Consider the following 25,517-nt stretch of genomic DNA (forward strand, 5'->3'; position numbering starts at 1 on the left):
CGAATATTCATAAAAATTTTTATTTGTCGTGATTGATTTTGTGAGAATTACGTTGGAAAAACGAAATGATTCCATATTTGGCTACTTTCCTCTAATATCGAAAAGGAACCGTAGAAATTCTATTCGTAGATGTTTCATAAAAGCGTTGATAGCACAGCTTTTGCAGCGAATAAAAAAGAAGAAACGCATCCCTGTTGCTACGACTATTCCCATATCGGAGAAAAGTGCATTCGATAGGCAAATGTACTCGCCGAGCGCAGAAACCTGCGCTTAGGTTCACTTCACTCCCCACCCCCTTTCCGCGGCTACCGCCAACCGCCCCCTTTTACTCTCCCCGGAGTTCTCTATTCCTGTCGTGTATCCGCGCTTCGTCGGCTGCCGCTGTCAGCATCGTCGTCGTCGTCGCCGTCGTTGACGAGACCGTAACGACTCGTGCGAAAAGGTTCGGTCGTCAATGCGTACTCGAGTGGTCCAAGTTCGGTTAAAATTGGTCCAAATTCGATTAAAGTCGGTTCTATACACTTGTTAACGTATTAAGGTTAGGAACACTTGGAACATTTTTCGCGAGTTCCAAAGAGATATTTTGTCAAATTTCAAAGTTATCGTTCGGTGGTTATTTTTCTAGTGAATACGTTATTTCCTCCTGGCAATCGTTTCTGGATTTGACAAGATCCTGATCGGTGTTTCGATTCTTCCAGTTGTCGTTAAGTCTCGGATTTTTCTGAACACGATTCCTTGGACTATTGTCACGTGGCGAATGTGAAGAAGAAACGTCATCGCATGGCCAGCCCAAGGTAAGCAACTTCAAGATCGTTTTAACACGTTCGATTAATCTTTTCCTTTCTCGATGTTATTAACGTTAATAAAGTCAAAAACGTGGAAACGCATTAACTAATACTACGTAAATCTTGATCGATCGAATTAGTAAATTTTTAACAATACGATTTATATAGATACATTTTTGAAAGGAGGTTAAATCAGCTGAATGTATTCGATTAATTAAGCAATAATGCTTACGAATCGAAATCATTTAGAATAGGAAGAATTGCCTGGATTTCTTTCATAACCTATTCGTGATTGAGAAACTAATATATTAAGAAAACTAGTCGTTACAAAAAGAAATCGATTTATGAATTACTCTTTGTACTTGGTAATTTCTATAATATTTATCGATTGTTAAATATCTCTTGTTAGTTTTATACAAATTTCAACGAATCTACTTTATCAAATTATCTTCGTGTTTATTAAAACGCTCAACTACATACGAGATGGGCATAGTTTCCTAAAAAATTACAAACTTTGTCAATTACAAGTTCATCGATGAGCACTTTTATGGTATATGAAAACTTATATGGTTATTAATAAATTTAAATTAAAAAATTAACGTCGCCTTTGTAAAGGACAATGTAATCGAGTAAGAAAATCAATTTATTAACTATTCAAAAGTAGTCTCAGTTTGATAAGATCAAATACAGGATTATAAGATATGGCAGTGATATATAATGATATACAAAATATAATAACTATTGTTTCCTCAATTTTGCAATGTCAAGTAGATTGATTGCCCCCTTTCGTTCAATGTTCCTGACGAATATAACTAAATTATCATCAGGTCCCTTTATTCGACATGTCCAATGATTCGTTGAAGTGACGATCGAAAGAACACATGACACAAAAAGATACTTCCTCGCCAAATAATGATTTATCGAAACAAAGTGAGCTATTTGTGCATATAATAGACGCATTGCTGCTACTAGCGAGTTGGATATTTTTATTGTAAGAACTTAAATTTTTATTTTGATCGACGAAGGAAACACACAAAAAAAAAAAAAAAAACAGCCAATTACGTAACTAACGTTAGTGTTAGTTTCACATCATAATCTTTTTCGTATCACTTGTTTGTCAGAACTCAAATTTCTATTTTGGTCGAGGAAGAAAATACGAAATGAATAGTCAATTATGCAACTGACGTTAATGTTAATTTCATACCATTAACTTTGCTAATAAGAGTAATGTTGATACCATATTTATACGTGTTATTACGTGCAATGCTATTGATACTATTGTAAGTACACTATTCCCACTCCTTTCTATAATCTAACGATATAGTAGCCTGCTATGTACGTACTTTGCGGCAATAGAGATTTTATCAAAGGCACGCGATTTCATCTGTTCGAAGTTCCATTTTAAGTTACTGTTACCTAACAACATGATACAAACTTCTAAGCGAAGAATGTACAAAAATTACTACTAAAAGTTAGAATATCTTATTACTAGAAACGACATATAACACGAAATTAATATAACATGAAATTGCGTATATATTGCCTTACAACATAATATAATATAAACCTTGCTAAATATGTCTGTAAAAATAAACAGATACAAGTACCTTCATAGCTTTTTGTCGAGAATTAAAAAACTGTATCAAACGGCGTATAAAAAATATATAGTTCCATTTTAAAAAATAAAGATTACCTGGAGATCTCGAAAACATCTTCAACACACCTACAAATTTGGCGATGATCGTAAGACGCCCCCCTTGAAACGCAAGTTTTACTTGAGTCACTTTTTCGAATAACGTATAGTTTAGGGACCGATTAAAATGAGACACCCTGTACATATTAGGCGTATCAACGAGTAATCCAAATTTTTCAGTGAATCTCAGAGTTTATTTCGTCAGAATTATTAATCGTCAGATCGCTGACAAAGAATAACGTTCTGTGAAACTGCTTCGTGACGACCATTTTTAGACTATACACTGCTTCTTCAACAAAAGACACCATAAAGAGTCTTGATTGGGACATCTTGTAACGGCCAGCTTACTCGCTAATACATATCCTGACGATGGGATCTTGTCTAAAGACACAACATTTTTCCATGATGGAATTCATCTCTTGCCTAATACAGTAGCGTCATTTTATGCGTGCGGATTTTTGCTCGCTCAAGCGTCCGTCGCTATCCCCACCAATTCTTGAAAATGGGACCTCGGAATGAGTCTCGAGCACACCGAATGAGATAAAGCGTCGAATGAAACTTGACACGGATCCTCGTCGATTGTTCCGGTCACATATCGATTGATGCTCGAACCCGCGTTCGCACATATCGGTATCAGTATTGTCACTCACACTCGTTCCTTCTCGTTCCTTTTCTTTGCTTTTGTTGTACTCGCAGAATATCACTTGCCCGAATAAGCGTTCCCATTTGGTCCCAACTGCGGATGCTAAAGTGGGCATTACTACAGACGACTTACAGTTATAGAAAGCAACGATGGATGTTCTGATCGAACACTTCGCCGTACTTTTTTTTTAAATAAGTTTTTGGTTTGACCGAAACATTTGGCTTATACGTTCGATAATTCGTAATAAACCACTCGTATTGTACAATTTTGCTGTAAAATGAAATATGGCGAAGAGTCAGGATAATATGCAAAAGTGGGAATTTCGGTCACTTCGTCGATATCAAACGCTCTTTCGAGCACTTGTTGTACTTCCTAGAGACCATCGAGCCACTCAAGGTCAATTGATGCCTTTAACATAAGCTTCAAAGAGCACGTTGGAGAAATGCTCTCTTCACGTACGGCACAGTGTTCGTTGGTTTCCGATTCGAAGTCGCTCTTTCTCGCAGCTTGGCCACTTTCATCCGGATGCATCTGGGAACGAGCTATTAATATATAAACCTTATTTCGGTCCGCAATGTGTTTACAAGTTCGAACTGCTCGTACGCGCGTTTAACGGAAGCGCGGTGAATCAGCTTGATATCCAGCCGAACCAGGCGTCCTGTGAAAGGCAAAATACTTTGATCAAAGACATGCAACGATATGTAAGATTCGGGAGAGTGAAATTGAAATCACTTTTATATTATGCAAGTGGTTTTAAGCGTAAAACAGATATCTTACTACATACAGGGTGTCTACAAATTCTCCCCGTTTAAAGAAACTGACAAATGATAGATGACATAAAATAAAACATTGGAACATTTTCCTTCTTGTTTCTTATGTTTTGTTTCAAAGTCACTTAAAAGTAGCATATTGAACTTGACTTTCTTTTTTTCCTTTTTTTTTTTTGTCATAAGGGAACAGAAATATGGCACACCATTTTTAAATGGTGAGTGACAGAGTGACCTTCAAATAACCTCGGAAAGTTCGAATGAAAATTTTTTATTTGCATCATAATCTACGTTAAAAACAATAAAAAGAACGTTCTTATATTTTTTTCGTACACTCTAGTGGAGAGGTGGGATGAAAGGATCGATCTGTTGGCGACAATAGCTTTTTTACTCTGGAACACCATTCGTGTATGTGCAATCGTATACAGACTCAAATCGTTATTGTTTCGAGCATAATAGTAACGCTCGATTGAATTTTTTTTTTTTTTTTTTGGTTAGAAGTAAAATTTTTGATAGTTTGTCGCAACTTGTTGCGAAATACTCTTGTTAGCGACCAACTTCTTCGGTAATATTTATTAAAAAATAGTGACATGAAATATGTTTTCGTTAATTTTAATTAATGGAAAAACTATATTTTTCTTTTATTATCCCCGATCAAAGAATCAAATTAATTAAATAATCAAACGGGGCAACGGTATCGGCTTTGCGTTTGATTAAATATCAGATAATAGAAAGAGAAAAGCTTTTTAAAAATTTTTGTACCTCTACATTCGTTGTTCGTTTATACATGCTTAAAAAGCTACGAGTTTCATAGATACTGTTATTTACTATAAAAATACAGAAAATATAAAAGAGTACAAAATTAATGCTTTTAAAACAATGCTCCTGTTTAAAATTCAAATGAAAAGTTGAAATTGTGGTGTAAAATAAAAAGCTACTTACTTTTTGCCTCTTTTTAAAATATATTGGGCACACGAAGGAAGGCAGCGTTAGTAGCCCCATAATATTCATGCAGCCATCTCTAGCTCTTGATGTATTGCAACTACCGTTCACTAGCTTGGTGCTTAGAATACAAACACAAACCAAATCCTGCGTCGTCATCTAATTCCGATTCAGAACTGTCTTTCTTGTCAGTTTGCTCCATTTTCGAATATCCATAAGATGCTTTTTGTTTTCCACGACGTATCTCATATTAAGGAACATCTTGGGTTCGGAAAAAGAAGTTAAATTTATATGAGAACGGTTTATTAATGGTTCGTATAGACGATAACGCAATTAGTTGATAATACAAAGACTCGAGGCTAATAAAGAAAATGATCAAATAATTTACTTTTGATGTTGCGCAAACCTTCTTTGTAAATGAATATAAAAACTCGCTACAGAAGAGAACATAATGGTATATTACTGAAACGATCGTATTCGCGTAAATGAAAATCGCATGCGGACGATGTTGTCATTAGTTATAGTGGTTCTAAACCCTACTTCAGTGTCATTCCACTTCTTTGTAAAAATACGATGGAATTTCGTACGAAGCACGTGTCTCGTACTCGGTGACGTTGCTCCACCGATCACTTTCATCCAGAAATGATTATATTTCTACTTATTTATATCGATCAAATTTAGAAACATTAATACTTAAACATTTATAGCTAATAATGAAACAATTTGAAGTTCAGCCAAATTTGATATAGATAACATCAAGATAGGATTAATAGCTTTAGTTTAATGAATATTAAAATAAGATTAAGAGCTTTGGACGAATATTTGTGCGCAATACGCAAGAAAATCTCTTTCCATCGTTTAAAAAGGATTTAGCCTCGTTTAACCACATGAAATGGTTTTTACCGCTTGGTGGATGAATGGTGCTTCAATTTTGTAATATATTTGTAGCTTATCCTTTCAACGACGACAATGTGTATGTGTATAATAACGATGTTAATGATCTCTTCTGTAAGATAGATGCTATATAAATTGCATTTGGTCACATATTACGTACTACCTTTGCGACGATAAAACTAATTAACCACCGCGACGAATTTTCAATGAACGTGACTCACGAAGGTAATACTCTCTAATGAACATAATTCTGACAATACTCGCGCGTAATTCTACAAAATTATTAATAGCAATGTATCAAAGTAGATGTTGAAATTTTTTCATGTTTAAAATCTTTAATCGTTCCATTATGCGGCAATTTATTTCAAATGAAAAATCAAAGCAACGTTTAAAAGTCTGATATTAATTCGACAAAATTATTTATTCTGCTAACAGTGGCAATTAGCGAAGTTTCCGACGTACTGTAGTATTGTCACATCGTTGAGAATTTCGCCAAATAGATTACGATTTATAATTTATAACTATGCTGGAAAGTTTTGAAACACCTGTTATAAGATAATTTTAGCCCGCCAAAATTTAATTCATAATAAATAATACGGTACTTGTAAAGAACTTGTCGAATACTATTCCAAGATTCGTTATCGACACTGTATTTTTCAAGCAAAAATTAATATAAATAAATTTTAATAGAAAACGTGTAATTATTTATTTATTACGTTTAGGCGCGCGTTTGTTACAATCTCAATAAAGTATAAACGATTTTAAAACGCTTAAAATTACTTAAATTCGTGTTTCTACTTGCTTATTTATACCCTGCAAATGTCCGAGGATAAATGTCTGCCAGTGTAGACTAAGCTTGACGTAGGATTCTGATTCCTGCATCGATACAAGTTGCTTCCGGTGCCGATTTGCCGATACCAAACTGCATACATTGTACCATGCATCATGGAACCTAAAGTTTGATTCACACTAGCAACCATGGTACGGTAAGATCACGTCAAATCAGACACCGATGAAAATCTCTTACATGTAACACGATAGCATTCACAGTAGGCGGATCGGTCAAGTTAAATGAAAATCTCTTGACCGATGCCTGATTTGACGTGATCTGACCGTGATCGCTATTCTGAATCAGGCTTTAGTGCGAATAGCTCCGTAAAATCCTAGAGTTTGATTGATCGTGAACCGTACTTTTGACATTCAGCGTAAATCGGGCTTAAGTGTTGATGCATACATCGTAACATGTTTCAGCGCGTATAAGGAGCTTTAGTTTCAATGCACTTTTCACGAAGTAGTACAATCTTTTATTATCTTCCTTCGCACATATATCTTTAATTACTGAAGTAGTCATATACCAAATTTAATTATTGACAATAATAGAAATCTAATATAAGACAAATTTAACTAATTAATAATAGCAATATATTCGAATAAATTACATAAGCAGATGTACATGTATATAAAATATGTTATACGTGATATAATTATACATGTGTCGTACAGATTGCATTAGACCAATGTAAATATTTGCATTAAGCAGTTATTTTAACATTTTCATTTCAACTGGATTAAATCTAATTTATTTTTTCGGGAATTATATATGCAATTATTAATATAGTTGAGCAAGAAATTACGATGTGTTAATTAAAAGGATAGTAAGTTATTAAAAATAATTAATGCAATTAAAAACGGAACATAAATTTTCAATGCAAAAAAAAGATACTAACTGATAAAACTAAAACATAATGAGCATAATTTCAATGCACATGAGAAAGGAGGTCGAGTTTTATATGCATATTTATTATTCTAAATGCTTCTACGATGCTAAACTTTTCATATTACTTAGTAAAATGTTTATTATCGTATATAACGTTGTATCAGTTACAAGTTACTGTATCTACACGCTCTCGTCTCTTTTTATCGTTATACTTAATTTATTGCTATATCATTACATTGATATCGAGTAGTTTATTAATAAGAGTTATTATAGTTCTTAGTTTCCAAACTATTTTGCGAAACCTCTAATCAACTATAATTTTATTCTCATAAGTGAAAGAAAAATTCTACGATTATACAGCTGAGGCTTAATTTACGTTACTAACTTTATACTGCTAATAACAATTAGGCATTAAGCTGCAGGTTTAACGTACGATATACAAAGATTCTTTGAAGAAGCGAAGCATTTTAAGGTAAACATAATTTCAGTTAAAATTATGTTATTATATTATTTCGATATAACAGTTATTGTTAGGTTGCAGCTAGACATTATTATTGTTATTATTACTATTAGCCTGTTTTGTACGATTTCATATCTTTATTCACATAATTGAGGCGATAGAACCTATATAAAAATTTATTTCGCCCATTAATTCCATTATAACAACTATTTCGCTTTTAATATTTTCGTATATTACATATATTTTTACGTATACTCTCTGCTTTTCGATTTTCCATAAACGCATAAAAATCCGCAGTCTAGTTATTATTACACATTCCATTTATTATGTTATATTTGTAAAAATAAGAAGGGGTAAGCGTAGCCTAAAATAATTAGTAATGATATTGAAATCTGCATATATACATATGAAATATGATCGTAAAGAATACAGTAACTAGATTTTCAATTAAGAAGGGACTAATTACATTAATATCCATGAGAAAGTATTATGCACTTCTGGTAGTGTACAGTAATTGATAAGAGGCTGGAGAGAAACGCAGTATATGTCATTCGAGTTGGAAGGAAACGTTTCACGCGTATACATCGCAGCTTGAGTGCGGATGATGAAAACAGGCCTGACCAACGGCTCTCTGTTTGCAACATGGTAAAAGGTACGGAGAGCGTGGTTGCGTAATACCGCCTTATTGCTCGGCGAAGGAGAAAGTCGGCTTCACGACGTCTGCACGCTCTCTTATGTACTTATACACACATATACACACACACACACATGAACGTGCATCGTTCGTAAACCGGTCAGATCCGATAGAATCGGGCTTACGGAGACTACAATAAAATGGCAAACATTGTGTAACATGCAAATTTCAAATTTCATTTTTCAATTAAAGTTCTATCGTTGAGATATTACGGAGAAGGTAATGTTCTTTTTTAAATTTTAACCAAAATTTTCTATCATCCGAGGTGCTTTGAGCTTAACCATAACTTCATGTTTTCCGAAAGTTTAACATATAGAGCACGAAAGCGTAAATACCATGGCATTGTTGAGGCAGTTAATTAAACTTTTGATCAATTAAATATCGTTATATCGTATATCGTTATATACGTTAAATATCGTATCAAAGATCGCATCAAAATGCTTACATATTTGTTTAAATATTATATCAAGTAATACGTTAAAACGTTTTTATTAACACCCACGAAGCCTCCCTTCTTGCTACTCGAGATCTCGATTATTCGAGTTGGGTTCGTTCCACGTCACGTCGGATAATCGACTCTACTGTATTTGTAGCGCGACAATATCCTTCAAAAGTAGAACACGCTGAATCATATTCTTCACGCGTGTCTGAGATTCCCCCTCTAGGGAGAAATTTCCTGGCTGTCTGTACTTTTTACGAGCGCACGCTAACGAACAATTATTCAGAAAAGGACATAACGGCGACTTCGCATTATAATATACGGCATTTTTGGTCGTCAAAATTACCGATATTACGTACTTTGCGTTACCTTTATTCGAAAACGGCGAGGTGAAGGCTGAATATATTCAAACTTTCATTGCAGGGTACAAAGTTATTCGAGCTGTTGCGGATGCGTAATCACAAAATGTATTTCGCAAGAGAACGTTCAAAATAACTTTTGCAAAATTACGATTATCGTATTACATGGAAAGATTATCTACGAGAAACAAAAAGCACATTAATTCGTTAAAATCGATATATCAATCGGTACGTATATCGCGTTTAGTTACCCACACAGACAGAGAACGCTCTGTCGTGCCGTAATTACTAATTACTCTGTATTCAGTCTCTCGTGCAGACAATTATGAAAGCCGCCGTCATAGCACGAGAAAACTGCCCTTTCCCACGAAACTCACTCATTAGTAGATGCCTTTTCTCTGTTGACCGGAATTCTGGAATTTGTAGCTCTAGATTCGATCTTGTTACAGCAAAATATAGTGCCCGCCGACTGCCTTCAGACTCGCTCCACTCGATTCATGACAGTTTTAGCAGATCGCAATTACGATTAAATTATACAGCGATAGACTGCTTCATTTGCGTTCAATTTTTTCTTTCAGTTTTTAGTTAACCATGATGCTACCATATACCTACGGTGGGTCACGAAACTATTCGAACAGTTAGAAACGTTTTGTCCTATAAATCTTACACGCAACATTTCAAAATCTCATTAGCTCTAGAACGAGACGCGACTATCGTCGCAGTACTTGTAAAGTTTGCAACGAATCCGTAAATGTATATATATATAGTTGGAAAATATTTATCGGAAACGTATAGTTTGCAGAGATCGACAAAGTATTGGAACAATCAATCGCAGTCGAACCTTCGACGTACGAACCAAACCTAATTCCAAGTCCCTTTTTTAATATCATAAACATTTCAAAATAAGACGTAACTTTATCGTCACTTTCATTGTAATCTTCTTTTTAATATATTTCTCGTATTTACGTTACAAAACTTTTTCGTACAATGTATATCTAGATACTGGCATTCCTTCGTTGTTGATCTATCATCATCACTATAATTTCGATTCCATTAGTCTTCTTACTTTTTCAAACACTCGAGTTATTCTATATATTATTATTATTGTTGTTATTCTATATATTATGTATTCCAAAAATGTTATTCATAAAGCTGAAATGTGCTGAAGCAGATCGTATTGAACATTTACTGTAGCCTCGTCGAAGGACAATACTTGTAAACACATTGGCACGTAACATCCGAAACAATTCTTTTATTATTGATCCTGTACGATCTTGACAGTCATCGTATGGAACATGGATGAATTTCTCTTGACGCACGATTTCACATAATATAAAAAACGTACATGCTTCTTTTAAAAGTATTGCAAATATAAAAAATTATACATGCTATTGTATCGATTATAAAAAACTGTAAAACTTTGTCCTCTTTCATTTTTTTTCCTAACGCATTCCATTTACGAGAAAAAAGTTGGCTAATAATAGCGTGAACAGCTCATATACATATTCGGATTGGTTTCAAATTTTTCTATTATAATCACAGTACTCGTGTCTCGTTACAGTGCTAACAAAATCTGAAAAGGTTTCGCACATCGTGCACAATATGTTCGTAAAAATGTTCTATGTTAAGCGTTCGAATTCGTTCGTGAACCGCTGTGAACGACAAAGAACTTTAATTACGTATAAAACAGTAAATTAACGAGTTATCGATGTTTTCGTTAACGTTTTACACGATCGGCAATTGTCAAAAACAAATACCTGCCTGAAAAGAGGAAAAGCAAACTATTACTTAACGTCGGCTCATTTGTTGCATGTACACATCGTTTTCAGATTCTCGCGGTAACGAAGATTTTCACTTTCGAATTCACTTGGCGATACGAAACGCGCTGATAGGGTGCGAAACTTAATATTACTTTTATGCAAATATAAAAGGAGGGAAAACATTACTTTCTCGTATTAAATCGAGCTGAAATTATTTGAACGTATCTTACCATCGCGGGTGAATCGTACAACGCGTTTCTAAAGGAATTTAAATTACGTGTACCTACATGTATACAATTATACAATTCGTGGGATAATTAGTTAATAAATTCAAACAGACAACACAGACATTTGATCATCCTTTGAAAAATAAATATAAAGAAGAATGCAAAAATAGTTATAAAAACTGTGTATGTACGTAGTATATTCCCCTATGTAACATAATATTTATTTAGTACAAAATTGTATGCTTTTCACTGTTTTTATTTCCTAGTTATTTTATTACAAACGTGTTATTTCAGTCGCATGACATTTTTTTTTTTTTTCTAATGCAAAAGACTAAATGAAGTAAAATTTATTCGAGTTTCTCAATAAATGTAGCGAGCAGGTGTTTCAATAATTAAGTGTTTAATCCAATCTCAAGTCAATTTCGTGTAAATACATATAAATATTAATTCACACGATTACTTCGTTTTCTATATCGATCAAAATTTTTTATTTAACTGAATAGCCTGGAAATGCATACGTTATTACTATTGCTTTGTACGAGTTCATCAAGAATTTAGTTGCCTGACCACATGGTTACGTTATTATTGTTATTACTAAATAAATTATTCTTATCCGATGTTTCATGCATAACAAAAATGTTTGAATTATTATTTTCAAAATTACATGAACTGCATACTACAATGACTACTTGTAGCATGACTATGCGAACATGAAACGTTCGCTTAAATTCTTTTCATTTTCCATGGGTATCAATTGTGTGGAAAAGTATGTTGTGTATTTGCGATATATTTTATATAATATTGGAGGCCGGTTTACGCTTTTTTATTTTATAAATCTTTTGTTTGAAATAGTATTGGAAGTTCTTTGGTATATTCTTTCACAGCGGTATAGCTAATACACAAAAAATTCATATTATTTTCTCTTGCTGAAGCTTATTGGTAGTTATTCTACGATCAAAGCCACGCATTGCGTTAAAAGTCTCTTAAAAGCGTACTGGTCTCCTAAATACTACCTTAGCGATACTGGTCTTGAAAATGTAGAGTGAAAATGTAGGGTAGAGGTAACGTGTAAGGTAAGTTTCGCAAAATCTAAAACGAGAGTATTTTAGAAACACGACATCGAAGATATTGTCTATCGAGGGTAAAGTGTGTCAATTCCAACGAAAAGTAATTCCATTAATAGACTTACTACGATAAAAAGTAAAAGCATACGTACTTATTTCGTCCGAATAAAGGTGAATCGTATACTATGACCTAATAATAATAATATGTATTCGTAACATTTTACGCTATTTATGTCTGCTATACAGGGCGCTTCATAACACGTGGGACCAACCTCGATACTTGGCAATACAAAAACTAGGAAAAGAGTTCATACAAACGCGTGTCTTGTCTGACCTTGTTTCACAGTTATAGCCACATTTGTGTTTCGATAATCCGCAACTGCTTAGCTTCGTCGAAGTTGCTGGAAATGGCTCGGTCTGCGTTATGCGGCATACAGCTGGTCGCATATTGAAAGATGGCGAATTTTTTTGACACTATTTCGAGCACTTTCTACGAAGATAAGTTGTCGCGGATTATCGTGACACGAAAGTAGCTGTAACTTTGAAACAAGGTCAAATAGGACACACGTTTGTATGAACTTTTTTCATTGGCTCTGCGTCTCCTGTACACTGCTGAAGTGGGTCGCGCATGTTGTGAAACATCCTGTGTATTAGAAACGTTAATGTCGAGAAACGAAGTGAAACGAAAAGAAGTGCGCGAACATTTGTAGAAGTTGGTCGAAGAGAAAATTTCCGGGTCGAAATTTCAGGCAACAGCGTCGAAGCAATGCAAGACACGTTTGAGCATACACACTATACCTATGTATGTATATAGTACATCAATGTTATAACCTAACAATGATAGCAGATGTATATTCGTAATATTCTACGTTATATATGCCTCGTATATCGGAAATGTTATCGTGCGAGAAACGAACTGAAAGAAAAAAAATGCGAGAAGATTTTTGAAAGCTGGTCGAAGAGAAAATATCCGGGTCAAAATGTTAGATAGCAGAGTGAGGGGAATGTGAAACGGGAAGGTGTGAAAAGGGAAAAGGGAATGTTATAACCTAGTGTATAATGAGAGTATTTATTCGTAATGTTCCGCGTTATCTATCTCTGGCGTACGTTAGAAGCGTTAATATATTCGAAAAACGAAAAGAAACGCGAGAATATTTTTAGAAGTTGATCGAAGAGAAAATTTCCGGGTCGAAACGTCAGGCGGCATACTCGAGGGAATGCGATACACGTTTGCGCATATGTAGTAATATGCAGTGTACCTACGTGTACATACCGTTCATTTCGCAAGTGGTACGGTAATGCAGGCGTCGTGTCGGTGCATCCGAGAAGGAACAACCGGTTAGCTTTGTCTCAGCGATGTCTAGCGGGGCGGTCGTAATAGCTGCTGTTATAGCGCGTGACATAAGGCCGGGGCTGGCTTCGCCGTAAAGATTGCATTTTCTCATGAAAGCCGGATGAATCACGTCGTGAGAGTGAGCGCGCGCACACCGATCCAGCTCTTTTGCTCTTCTTTCCTCCACCGCTATTTTCCACTTCTCTTCTCTTAGCCTCTTCTCCAGCTTGTGATCCAAGCCGCCGCGTTTCGCTACAGAAAGTAATAAGATTTCGCAGTTGCCCTCACGAGCGGTCCTTCTCGACCAGAAATCGCTGGGTGTATCGTGAGAAAGAGACTACTACCGTTCTTTACGAAACGTCAAAGCGAATCCTCATAGTCTGCGACCAGTTTCAACGTGTCGTTTCTATCTCGTTGCTATTCGAGCTAATTCTGTCGTGCTAATTTATTTGCGCTCGTATACGAAGCGTCTCGGCGGTCAAATCGATCAATTTCAATTCTTATAGCTTCAAGTATACCGATAATGACTGATTTTTTAAAAACAAATTAATTACCCTACTGTTGCGTCAGTATTTGGGCACTTTCAAATTATCGCAAGCATGTATATGAAATATACTTCGCGTAAAACTCTAGTTCGATCTAATTTTCGCCTCTGATCTTCTCTCAGGCGACCATAATATAGAGTTCGTTTATTGTTCATTTATTCATTTACTCGGCTATTGTTCGTCCGTCTATCTATACAAGAAGACGACACGGATAATAGCAAATTCCAAGGTAAATTAAAAATAATCATATTTGCAACATCGTCCCTTTTCTCTGCTGTTCGATTTATGGAACTGATCGGCGTGGTTTCTGAACGAGTCATACGTTCATCCGTCACGTAAATCAATTATACAGCATCTTGATTGAGCAACTTTCAAGCACGCAGATATCGTTCTACCTTTCGAAAGCAAAATCTACCATCCAGTATTTACATTACAACTATCGCGTATCTACTTTAACACTTTCACAACGAGTGTCACGTATGCGTGACTTTAGCTGCCAGTGATTATAATAGCGTACGAGCTACACGAAAATTATTGCAAAATAAAACGTGAAACATTGAGAAAAAGTAGAGGCGCGGTAAAATGATTAAAAAATATAAAGTTAAACGAAAACCCAATAGAATTTCGTAGAAAGAATAAGAAACTTTTACACAAAATATCACGTGCCAAGCAAAACTGCATTTTTATTACAAATTTCGTGTTTCAATCGTAAATGTGATAAAAAGTAAGCAGAAGAAAATACAAAATTCGAACGTCATAGTATACAGTAGCTAAAAGGTATTGGCATATACCCTCGTCTTCTTTAAGCGTTCTTTTATTAGATTTAATGTTTCATTTTCATAACCAAGTCAAATTTTTATAATCATGCGAAAATACTACCAAATGATACAAAATTTGATATATTTGATCAATTAGTATGTAAACGCTATAAAAAATACAATGGTGCGCCAACACTATTTATGACCACTGTAGTTGAAGATTTTGATTGCATTTATTTAATACCAATTATAGCTTTAATAACAATTAAAATAATACGTGTAGCTTCTAGGAAAAATAAAAAATAACTTACGATGCAGTAATGTCGCAGAAGCAACGAATGCAAGTTTTCAACAAGTTCAATCGTTGTTTAATGGTTGCAGTTTCTTCTACTTTTGCACTCCCGCTCGGAAATTTGGAACATGTCGTAATTTCGAAAGAAATGGCTTACTTGTGTAAAAGATATTTGATTGATATTATCGTTTCTTCTTATCTTGTTATTGTCATTCCCGTGTTAGGCTTTCGTCCATTACAAGCGAGATACTATTCTAATTAAAAAAGTACATAAAAAGCATATAGGTAGATATTTGATATACTCGAAAAATTCATAAAATGGTTTTTTTTACTGTCATCTCAGCAACTGTGCGGCGACCTGGTTGAGGAATGCAGGTTATAGTCTTATCTATAAAGAGATTAAATTTCACGATCCAGCGATAAGCCGCTCGCTTATGGTAACGTCTTTAGTATGCCCATGTTTCTTCCGGCTGTCGCGCGTCTAGAAAACGCTTGGCGATCTTTTTAAAAAATAACGCATTAATGCGAAATTTCTCGTAAAACTCGGAAGAGAAGTGTTGGAAAAAGTCGAAGTGGCTGACACGCTAGAAGAAGCACATAGACAGAATGCTGTGAAGCCACCGACTATTTACAAATGGGTGAAAGGGTTTGAAGAAGGAAGAGAAAACGCGAAAGATCAACACCGTGTAATATTATTAATCTCGTTTTAAATTTTCTACACTTTTTGTGGATTAGTATTATTCTGCAATTTCAGTTTCAGTATCGTTCGTATCGAAGTGAAAACGTTCTACGTCGAAATTTCTAAATCTGCGTCTGATATAGGTTTACCATTTGCCTATGATATCGCTAGATCAGTGAAAATGTCCACAACGTTAAAATATTTGCTCGATGAAAATCATTATCGATGAAGTTGTAAAAAATTTATTTAATTCTGTCGTACAAAACGTTCTTTTCGTATGAGAACTCAGTCGAAGAGAGATAAAGTTGTTCTTGGATAGAAAGATAATTAAAATAATTTGTATACATCGTCATCGTTGCGCTATTCGTCATCTGGTATGGAACGTAATAAGGTTCCGTTGTTATAAGCAATTCTTCAGCGAATGGTATCCTGAGGAAAGAGTTGCCAGCATATTGAAATTAGCTTCTCAAGGAAACAGTAAACTGACCTTATTTCATGAATTCTTTCCTTCGGGGCGAAATCGAAAGCCACAAAGCAAAGTTACACTTTCAGCGAAACAACTTCTTTGTTAACTTTCCAAGTTAATTCGTACGAAATGGGTTTTCTGATTCAGCAGTCATTCCGTATGTCAGCCAATTATATAAGTATTACGTACATTGACATACAATAGCAATTGTACAAACTTATTATATATGTATATCAAAGCAAAAAGCAAGATAACGAGTCTGTCACACTCTTATATTATGTCACGGTATCGATGTATTATTTTGTCGACACCGAAACGAAATATAAATTTCCGTGAAATAAATTCGTAATATTCGTAACCTTATTTGTGTTCCATTCGTTGATTTTCTTGAATCATTTGAGTACGAATGTAACTTGGGTACGAAGGAATATATAAAAGAAAGAATTTATAAAAGAAAGGCAAAGAATTCGTCTGGAAAGAAATGGATTTGTACTTTATTAAATCAATTTACCAATTAGGGAATTTTCATAGAACTTTTACGCGACTTATCCTTGAAGCGAGTAATACAAATTTGTTTAACGACAAAATTACAACCTGTGGATATAGCGAGAAGCAAATTCCTTAGGAAGCTACATCTCACGAGACGTAAAGTGAATCGAGGAACAGACGATAAATTGAAATGATTCATTTCCATCAGATAGTACGATACGTCCCTTCGTGGTTACTGCCAGCGCAAATTCCACAGTGCTTACTAATACGATTTACAATTAGAAGAAAATTTCTCATAAGATAAGCACAGCTGTACAAGAAGCAAGCAATTGCTTTTAAGCTATTTCGTAGAGTGTGAGCAAATATTTACAAATATTTGTAAATGTACGTGCAGACAAGATGCATGCTATGAAGAGACGTAAAAAATTTATTTCAAATCAAGAGGAATTCCTCGAGGATGGAACGAAATGTATAGAAATGCGAAAATTTTTATTTGTAATATTTAACCCTCGGTAACAGCGTACTGCCTCGTTTTCGACCAGTAATTTTAAGTAATTTTTCATTTTCTCCGTACTTGCGTGTAGATTTTGCTCTGCTTAAAAAAGTTAAGGCAACGTGTAGCAATAAAAACAATTAGACGATATTCTAGAAACTTGGAAGAGTATTCGAGAGTTTTGTGGGATTTTGTAAACCACAAAAACCTAAAAGAAACTGCATAGATTTAAGCAACTCAGTACGTAGACGACGTCAGCAGAAAAGTAAGACTGCAGCCGGAGAATTAATTAACTTATTAAATATAAGATGAACGCAAACGTAATTAAACACAATAAATATAACAATATTTATAACAAAAAAGCGTTTTTACTAAATTGTATATCAATTTTTTTTATATGGATTATAGATAATATAGTTTTATAATAATATCGTAAGGATTATCATTTCTATCATGGGAGAAATTTTTCCTTCCAATTTCGAGTTACGTTTATTTCCCCCCGTTTTCTCTCTGTTTCCTGCTGCTCTGTACTTTATTTTTAAAGTACGATTAACTAACATCAACACCTGAAAATGTTACTTTACCGTAACTAAAATTTCATGTAAATGTTGCTCGGCAAAGTTACACGGTTGTGTAAGGACCAACGTGTAGAACGATACTTTTATTGAAATAAAAAAGTTAACTTTGTTCTTTTACACCGGGAAGCTGACTGTACTCAGTTGGAGAAGGGATTTTGTACCAGCGCAGTTCTTGTCTCTTAAAATTTCCAACGAAAATAATTATAACTAAAAATAACAGTGACGATCTCCCAGAAACCATTTACGACTCTCTTGGGGGTCGTAACCCATGGGTTAGTGGTTCAAGGTTTGTTCTTCGTAGAAGTTGAATCACATATATTTTAGACGTTACTTGTATATACAATTCGTAGACAAGAGCATAAATATAATTCATAAACGAGGAAGTGTGTACTTTGCGGAACGTCGTATATCTTAATCGTAAAATAATGACTTACTTGTGAATCATCCGAACAAGGAAAAATGTGCTTTCCAGCAAAGTTCGTGTTTGAAGTTATCATCTACGAAAAATGTTGATATGGGAAATTTGACCTGTTGCGTATTCGCTAGCTTTTTCTAGCTCTAAATTATCTACGCGTGACTCATCAGTAGCGCATTATCTCGTGAGAGTCCCATAGCAGATCGACTGAATGTTTGCTTTCTAATCTTCGTCTAATCTGGTCACCGATCTGCAAGGACAACTAATTATGTCGTGCAAGTCGTTTCTTACGTTTCATTGCATTTGCCTTAATTTCCTTTTCAACAGTTGATATTTTTAGATCTTTCCGTAGATCTTCGTTGCTTATCTGCCGCAGGGCAACCGTTCCGAGTAGAATCGATCGCAGTGATTTAAATTTAGCGACTTTAGCCCTTTGCTGCTGTTCTCTACAGGGCTAATGACCACGATAAATGATTCACATTTTCGTAGAACAAGCAACACGATGTTTAACTCATCTCCTCTTATACAAGACAACAAATACAGAGACAGTACTGTGTGTAAATATTAATGTGACTAACTGTATATGTCATGAGATTAGTAAACGAGAAACAGTTGTACTACAAAGCTGTGTAATTGTAGTTGTTTCGAAATGAAGATATGCGTGTATTAGCATGACGTATCCCGCAATTACCACTAGAACTACAACACCAGTCAAAACCATTGGTTTTACAATTTTATAAATGTGCCAACCCTCGTTTAGGAATTATGGCCCCACACGGATTAATAATATTAAAAATATACTACATAACATGGAATTACATAACATGAAATTTCTTTCGTAAGAAAATAATGAATCAATAAACGTAAAAATATTCTATCGTTACGTATTTTTTAAAGATCGGTCATCTTGACTGGTTTTGGTCTAAATAGCTTTGTCTTAACTGTCGGTAGTTGCAGTATTAGCAGTGCTAAGCAGCTTTATTCGTCGATACGGTTTACTTAGAACATTGGAGTTTGAAGCTTCACCCTCGTATAAAATATGTCCCTCGTTGGAAAACATAAACAAGGGAACAACTGTGTAGAAAAGAAAATATTACGAATATAAGCAGATTTTACGCAGCATTTTCGTTTTACATTCACTCAAATACTATTAGTTTTATATTAGCTTGTCCGAAAAGTGTCTTTCTTTTACAGACACGTCTTTTACAACGACGCATCTTTATACAAACATGAAACCTAATCTGTCGAACGTTGTGATCTCTATTTCGATAAAACAAAATGGATCACGCGTAATTCGATAAGATAATATAAAACGAAAGATGTTGTGCATCCGTTATTTCCTTCTAAAACGAAAGAAACTTTTCGGACGACCTAGTAGAAGACATAAAATGAGAGACGTTGCTTTACGCTTCATCTCCGTACTTTGTACGTCCATGGATCTATCTTGTTAAAATTTAGGTGGGAAATGGATTAACCGATCTAAAAAAATCTCTAAACTTTAATACCTCTTGACGTCTTAATATCTCCGACGTCGTCGACGCCCTTTATAGTCGTTCGTCTATTAAAATCAGATATCCGACGGTAATTAAAAATCCATTAATCCAGGTTGTTCGCGTGCAAGAAATCCTAGATGGGAAGAATAAAACGCCACGTGAGTCGCTACTAAACGGCAGATTCGGAACGCTTGGAAATGCTATATAATTTGTTAATTGACCATGAGAGAATCGAATTAACTCGTCGTAGTTGCCAATATTTCTTTTGCAATGGTTTATTCACATCGATATGTCGTATTTTTTTAAACGTGTCGTTACATTTGTTATATTTGGAAAATATTTTTCGAACATACACTGGTTGCGTAATTATTGTTGGCAATACGTTACTATCCTGATTCAAAAACGAGTCTCGTATCATCGAAAACGAGAACATATCATAAATTTTTGCGGACAGAAAATCGCCACGTGTTTTCCCCACTGGACAAAAAAGTACGTGTAAAAACGCATGCATGTCATTGCCTAGGCAATATCGAAAACTTTTTTGCGTTATATATACTCTACGATATCGAGTGCACGCTGATCAATGTAGTAAAACTGTTTTCGTAATGAGTTGGAATCGATGTGGGTTGCTTAACAAGTAACTGCCACGGAAACCAATATATTTTCCCCTGAGAGCCAAAATATATTGAAACGTTCAATTTTTGCAAAATATTGTACTGCATTTAAAGGTTATTTAGATCGTTCACATTGTTGAAAATTTATTAGTCCACGAAATTTGCCCGACTCTGATCATCCTGAAAAATTTAATAACGCGAGTTACCGATAAAGCATAAACAAATATAAACATATCATAGTATAATCTACATAAAAGTCTACGCGGCTTCTGAACTGTACCCAATTAGTCTTTCGATTGTGTAACGGACAGCATCTTTCTTGTTGTGCTGTTGTTCAATTTACAGCAGTTAGCATCGTAGCCGAGTGATCAGATGACAGATCGTAATTAGGTCTGATACTTGTGCAATGTTGAGAGAAATTTGGAATTTTTCTATTGTAAAATACGGAAACGATTTTTGATTCGGAGAGGAACGAAGGAATATCCTTCAGAAACGCATCTACGATATTTCCCATTTAATAAGTACCTGCTTATAGGAAGCAAAGAACAGAAAGTATTTTATAGTACTGTAATTAACGTATGGGAATACTTGGAGAAAATCAAGTACTCTATATAATACAAAAAGTAAGTCGAAATCTGCCCAATCTAACGACAACATCGTTAAAATTTCGATGAAATTTAAATTACCACGTTCGATTACATGTCTATAGATATTCAAAGTAGAACTCTGTATCTCTTATAAAAAAAAAATAGATATTCGCATTAGAAAAAGGAGCACTGAAAATGGTACTAACTGTTGATAACAGAAATGTGCCGAAAGGACCGTTTCAGTTTGAATGCGGACGGTGCAATATACGAGCTGCACCTACGTAATATTCACAATGGTCCGATTCTTTTTGAATGTATCTTTCACCCTCTCTGCTCTCGATCGCATTCCACATTATGTATCGGTGAAACTAGGTTATCACTAAGGCTGCCCGTTTCATATGCGCATAGGTGCATATCAATCTTTAAATTTCGTAACGCATATGTAAGTACAGTCAGTTACGAAAGACTACGTACACCTATCAAATTTTCTGTATCCGACCCATCAAAGAAAGTAAAAACGTACTTTGCCAGAAAATTATTTTATACTTACGTATCGATACAATTATCGTTCGCGTATTTCTAAAACGAAAATTACAAAAATTAAGACATTTATCTGATAAAAAATTTGGAACGAAATTAGATCAGAAATTAAAAAACTTTTAATATTTTCAACACCTAGGGAATAGCAGGATATTGTTGATGCGTATGTGGGACAGACAGCCTGCTATTTTTATAATTTCATATAGGTATATCAGATTTTTGGATAATTATGAACAGAAGGGAGCCTCAACGCCTTTTTGCGCACAATTATCAATTTTTGTAACGATGTATTTTATATTTTCTTACTTCTTTTTTCTTGATAAAGATGAGAGTAAACGACCGTTGCATTTTAACAATACGTGTCTTAATGTGTGAACAAAATTCATCGAGCTGAAGTTTTCGCTACAAATATCTTACATTTAAGGAGCGTACATAGATTTTTGTAACAGACTGTAAGTGCTACTCCATCGGTCAAACAAGTCGTTGACCCACCATTCTGATTCAAAAAATTATCATAAGGTTCTTTCTTTGTTTTGACGTAACGGCCGCTAATAATCTGCTATGTCCGTTGTATTTTGGAGAAAGATGATTTCGAATTTAGAACAATTTCAAACGAGTCTGACAAAATTCAAAGAAGCACACTTAAAAGAAAATCATTATCGATGAAAAACACATCGACGATCGGATGGAATTTGCTCGGTAATATATCGTATAAAATAGTGGGAAGAGCTATGTTTTCAGATGAAACAAGATTTACGTTCCGCGGATCTAATGGTTGGTCATATTATTTTCACGACCTTAGAAAAGGTGTATAATAATATGAGACTAGACGCAAAACGGTAGAAGGAGGTATATATGTAAGAAAATATGGGCAAGATGGCATTACCGTTTATTTTGCACCGTTATGCTTTCATATTACCGAAAACAGACAGATGAAAAAGGCAGGTGAATTTCGGCACCGATAGTTGCAGGCAGTTTATAGCGTTCTATATACGTTTAGCGATAATTTATTTATTTCTAACAATTGAACCTACTTTCTGCCATGTTTTGAGCAACTATTCTCAATCGTTTTAAATATCGTCAGTTGGGTAATTTTTTAAGGTATTTATTTACACGCTTACGAATATTATTCGTAAGCAAATAAAAACATTATCGTGTTGACATTTAGAGCGAGATAGATGAGCGATAATCTCTAGATAAAAGACAGAGCGACAAAGTGGGCTGGAAAATCGATTGCGACTTTTGACGTTTCGAAAACTGCATTGGGGAGGAAGGTGGGTCTCCACCGAGAAAATCCTCAACAGATGTTGAAGACTAATTTGGGACTTTCCAAACTGTCCTTTTTGATTCGAGAAGGACGAAGAATTAATATTTTATCTAAAAGAAATAGAGGGCCTGCTATCTGACCTGACAACAACGAACACGTGCAGATAGACGTACGGGACTAGACAGGACACGATCATTATCTCGAAAAATGATTTTTTTGTACCTTTTATGTCAAGTTTGGGAATTCCATTTTAACATATCTCTTATATACAGCAATTGATTTCGATAGAAAATAACGTCAAGATGTAATAATGAAAATTAAATCAATCGTATAATATTATACGGCCGTAGGTAAAATTACTTTTAATAAATAACAGTTAATATAGGTATTAATGTCTTAAAAATCAAACATCGTAATACGAAAGAACGAAAGAAATCATCACCAACAGAGAATTAGGATCTCTAAACTGTTGAAACCGATGTGCGGCAATAGAGTATTCATAGGAACATGCAAGTACAGATTTAATATACGCGAAATCCAAAGTATCATTTTAGATCGACTAAACGGCTTACTCGTCTCCGGCTGAACGTTTGAAACTGACGAGTTGTTGTGCAACAGTTGACATCTCGGAGAAATTTCTACGAAGACTAGAGGAAGCTAAACGACGATACTTTGAGACGTAGACATGCTTGAAATTCTCTGGCGGGCCAAGCAAGTCGGTCTGTAGGGAGCATCAAAGATTTCTCGACTCCCTGCTTTAGTCGTTACTTTTTCTCAGAATCTCTTCAGCCTCGCCCGTCTCTCGTATCCCAGACGTCTCTAGTAGAACGTTTGCCCCTGTCACGTTTGTCTCTGTGGTTGTGACATTAACGCCACATAGCGAACTTGTAGTGTCAAGGTCAATATCGTTGCTTGACACGATTTTACCTCTAGCGCGTTGTACAAAGTTGTCGTTGATACAGCGTTATCTCATCGACGAATGCAACTGTTAAGAATTCTTTTCGCGATACCTAAACGGATGCAAGGGAACTAACTCTTGTTCGACACGTTCGTTCGTCGTACGGAATTAGCTGCGAAAAAGGATCATCCACTTTTACGCATTTAGAGGGAGTTTTTAAGCGCAAAAACGCGTACAATGAACTTGCGTATAGAGAAAGTTACGTTTCGTTGAATAAAATGCACTTTGGTCGTTCTTACTATCGCAATTTGTTCAAAGCACAAACGTTGTTGTAGACATGTGATACCCAATGCTCTGTTAAATCAAGTTTGTTAATGTTAATGTTTCTGTGCATCAATAAATTCATTTCTCAACTCGGATCTCATCTGAACTCATCCGAAGATCGTGGTATTATGTTTCGGTTAAATTCATCTTGACATCCATCTACGATACTACGAAATCAAAGTTACATCGTGCTATTAAAGAAGTCAAGGTGATCTTACAGGAGGAAACATTTTTTGGCGATTTCAAGTATTGCAACTTGTATCGGATTCAAGACGGAAAACAATAAACTTCCGCTTGAAACATTTTTTGTTACTTTTATTGTTATTTTTCGCTGAACACCCCGTATAAAATGTACAAATTTTACAAAGATACATTTAAACTATCCGTGTCCCACCTCCGACATATTCTCGAGTCGTCGGCACCGGAGCATGTTCGGATACCTGGCACACTCCTAGTAACAAATGACATTGCCTGCGGACAGTCCTACTTACATCTTTTGGCGACTGTCAGCGGACAATGTATGCGGTCAATATATGCCAGTGTAAACGCGGCTTAATACATAAAACTACCGGCAGCGTCTAGTACTCGACTAGTCTAGTCAAACGACGTGCAAATCCACCGAAGCTTCTACGATGCTATTTTACCAGGTATGTAAATATGAAACCGGAATTTTTGTATAGAAAATACACGTTTATTGTATGAAAATGATTAAAAATATTTTATTCGAAGTATTGCCCATCGCTAGCTATACATTTTTCCCACCTGTCTGGCAATTGGTGGATGCCACGCCAAAAAAACTGTCGCTCTTTCGAGGCAAACCAATCATCGAGCCATTTTCGTACATTTTCGTAATAAGTGAAGTGCTGGTCGGAAAGTGCGTGTCCCATCGATGCAAATAAATAGTAATCGGACGGAGCCAAGTCTGGTGAGTAAGCCGCGTGCGAAAGTATTTCCCAACTGAACGCTTCGATCGTTTCCTTCACCGGTCTTGCTGTATGCGATGGTGCATTATCACGAAGCAAAATTACTTTGTGTTGCCTTTTTTGATATTCTGGTCGTTTTTCACGCAAAGCTCGATTCAAATCGATCATTTGTTGTCGGTAGCGCTCGGTATTAACGGTTTCGCCAGGTTTTAACAGCTCGGTGGTCTTTTTCGGTGGTCTTCCACGTTCTTCGTTCCTCGCGTCAAAATTGCCACTTCTGAATTTTTTAAACCACTCAAAGCACTGTGATTTACCAAGAGCATGCTCACCGTAAGCTTCGACAAGCATTCGATGCGATTCTGCAGCAGTTTTCTTCGAA

At 35.3% G+C, this 25,517-nt stretch overlaps 1 protein-coding gene across 1 annotated transcript in view; it reads left to right on the forward strand.

The window, feature by feature from the left end:
* Nucleotides 1–655: 655 nt before the first annotated feature.
* Nucleotides 656–25,517, forward strand: part of brat (tripartite motif-containing protein brain tumor) — a 213,840-nt gene continuing 188,978 nt past the window's right edge. The window contains exon 1 of the mRNA XM_069110890.1: nucleotides 656–794. The gene's annotated coding sequence lies outside the window, so the exon portion shown is untranslated. The remainder of the gene's footprint in view (nucleotides 795–25,517) is intronic.

The sequence above is a fragment of the Bombus flavifrons genome, chromosome 4 (assembly GCF_040668555.2).
Source record: "Bombus flavifrons isolate JBK064 chromosome 4, iyBomFlav1_principal, whole genome shotgun sequence".
Classification (NCBI taxonomy): Eukaryota; Metazoa; Arthropoda; class Insecta; order Hymenoptera; family Apidae; genus Bombus; species Bombus flavifrons.